Source organism: Schistocerca cancellata, unplaced genomic scaffold, assembly GCF_023864275.1.
Source record: "Schistocerca cancellata isolate TAMUIC-IGC-003103 unplaced genomic scaffold, iqSchCanc2.1 HiC_scaffold_524, whole genome shotgun sequence".
In the NCBI taxonomy this organism is placed as follows: Eukaryota; Metazoa; Arthropoda; class Insecta; order Orthoptera; family Acrididae; genus Schistocerca; species Schistocerca cancellata.
Window position 1 is genome coordinate 10,001 of NW_026046538.1, and position 2,500 is coordinate 12,500.

Genomic DNA, 2,500 nt, shown 5'->3' on the forward strand with positions numbered 1-2,500 from the left:
ACCTAACCCAAGTTGTGCCTTAACCTAACCCAAGTTGTGCCTTAACCTAACCCAAGTTGTGCCTTAACCTAACCCAAGTTGTGCCTTAACCTAACCCAAGTTGTGCCTTAACCTAACCCAAGTTGTGCCTTAACCTAACCCAAGTTGTGCCTTAACCTAACCCAAGTTGTGCCTTAACCTAACCCACGTTGTGCCTTAACCTAACCCAAGTTGTGCCTTAACCTAACCCACGTTGTGCCTTAACCTAACCCACGTTGTGCCTTAACCTAACCCACGTTGTGCCTTAACCTAACCCACGTTGTGCCTTAACCTAACCCACGTTGTGCCTTAACCTAACCCACGTTGTGCCTTAACCTAACCCACGTTGTGCCTTAACCTAACCCACGTTGTGCCTTAACCTAACCCACGTTGTGCCTTAACCTAACCCACGTTGTGCCTTAACCTAACCCACGTTGTGCCTTAACCTAACCCACGTTGTGCCTTAACCTAACCCACGTTGTGCCTTAACCTAACCCACGTTGTGCCTTAACCTAACCCACGTTGTGCCTTAACCTAACCCACGTTGTGCCTTAACCTAACCCACGTTGTGCCTTAACCTAACCCACGTTGTGCCTTAACCTAACCCACGTTGTGCCTTAACCTAACCCACGTTGTGCCTTAACCTAACCCACGTTGTGCCTTAACCTAACCCACGTTGTGCCTTAACCTAACCCACGTTGTGCCTTAACCTAACCCACGTTGTGCCTTAACCTGCTCTGTAATTGGCATATGACACGTTACATTAATCTAGTGTTGTCTAACCACAACCCTCTGAATATAGTTCGCTACTCGCACCGCCCACCCTCTTGTGTATCGTTTCATGTTCAACACTTCGCAAGTGTTGCTTACTTTTTACATGCTCCCGCTGTACACTGTAATGTGGACGACTGCAGGATGTACATCGCCCCCCCCTCCCCCCCCCCTGCCTTCGCACGCTGGTCGTTCAGGTGCTTGCGTGTTCAATGCCCTTCGCAGCTGTTCACTGGCATTCGCATGTCGAAGCGCTCAGTCTACGTCGTGGTACGGCCTGTGTCCACTGTCCGCTGATGTCGTAAGCTTAACCCTCACATTGTACTGCACATAGGTCCGTATGTACTGAATGATACGCTGTGGCACATGTGTGACCGTACAACGACTGCGCCCAACAACAGCGAACCATACGGTCCAAATGTTGTGCACTCAGCCACGTGCCGTCTCCCCATAACAGCTACATTGCAGTGTGGTACGCCATAGAGACGTGTGGGAGTAACGGACGCCCTGGATGGCGATCAGCATGAGCCGTCTGTTGATGTAGTGGCGCGTGTATTCAAACGTAGTCGTCTCTTCTCACACAGTGTGATAGCATGGTGCACCGCGTTCCACATCTGCGACATGGTACAGATGCTGGTTGACAGTCGGTGTCGTAATGGACATCGCATACGTAGGGGGCCACCTCCCACGTGTTCTCTAGTCGTGCACATTTTGTTGCGTGTATGTGGGCAGACGTAGTGTGTCGTGGCACCTAACAGACAGGTATGCAATAATCGTTGCATTTGCAAACTGGGATGGACGTCTACGTTTGCTGGTGACGTTACGCAAATGAACAACTGGTAAACCCATTGTGGTGCGGTTGTTGTTGCTGGAGGTAAATCAGTAAGGGCAAATCTGTGTGTGAAGCGATACGCGGCGGTGGCTGGGTGGGACCGTCCCCGGCCGGTGAGGGGGGGCCGCCCGGCGTGCTGGCCGCGCGGTGCGTGGGCGCACGCGCTACAGCCGGCTGGTGGGGGCGCCCAGTGGCAGGCGCGCCGGCCGACGGACGCGGCAGGCGGCGCAGCTGCGCGCCGGGGCACCCTGCGCGCGGCGCCGGGCGGCCAAAGTGGGTCCTCGCGGGCCCGGTGCGAAGCGCGGTGGACATCTGCAGTGTGCTGGTCCGACTGAGGACTGTGTGCGTTGAGGATGCGCCGCCGCCCGGCACTCGGCGCCGCGACGCCGTCTGCTGCTCGGTCGCCCCAGCGGTTCTCGCTGGTGGTTTGTATCGCAGTTGTGCAGACGTGTTGGCACGTGCGCTGTGCTGGGAGAGTTCGCTTCGGCACCCACGTGGGGCCTTTGCCCTTCTGTGGCGCTGGCGTTGGAGCTGCCGGTCACCGTAGGTGGCGCGTGTTGTCTCCCGCCGGCAATGCCACGACAGCACGCTCCCGGGCCTCTGTCGGCAGCGGCAAGCTCAGTTGGGAGCACGGGTGGTCGCACCTAAAGCGTCTACTCGCCTAACTCCGGGCGATTGCGCCTCTCTCGAACCCGACCAAGTACTTAGGACGGCGCTGCGCGCCGCCGGGACCTGAGAGGGTTTCGAGGTGTATTGTGCAGGGGAGCTCAGCCTCCTCCTGTTTGCAGAATAATTGAGCGGACGCTTGCGTGTTCGCGCGGGCCCCTGGGACACACTCCCGGGCGGCCGGCTGCTCAGCTCTAGTTGACGCAGCTCCCT

At 57.0% G+C, this 2,500-nt stretch overlaps 1 non-coding gene across 1 annotated transcript in view; it reads left to right on the forward strand.

Moving 5' to 3' along the window:
* Positions 1-2,495: 2,495 nt before the first annotated feature.
* Positions 2,496-2,500, forward strand: part of LOC126129189 (small subunit ribosomal RNA) — a 1,909-nt gene continuing 1,904 nt past the window's right edge. Inside the window, exon 1 of the ribosomal RNA XR_007527160.1 lies at positions 2,496-2,500. This exon is cut by the window's right edge and continues 1,904 nt beyond it. This is a non-coding gene — a ribosomal RNA (small subunit ribosomal RNA).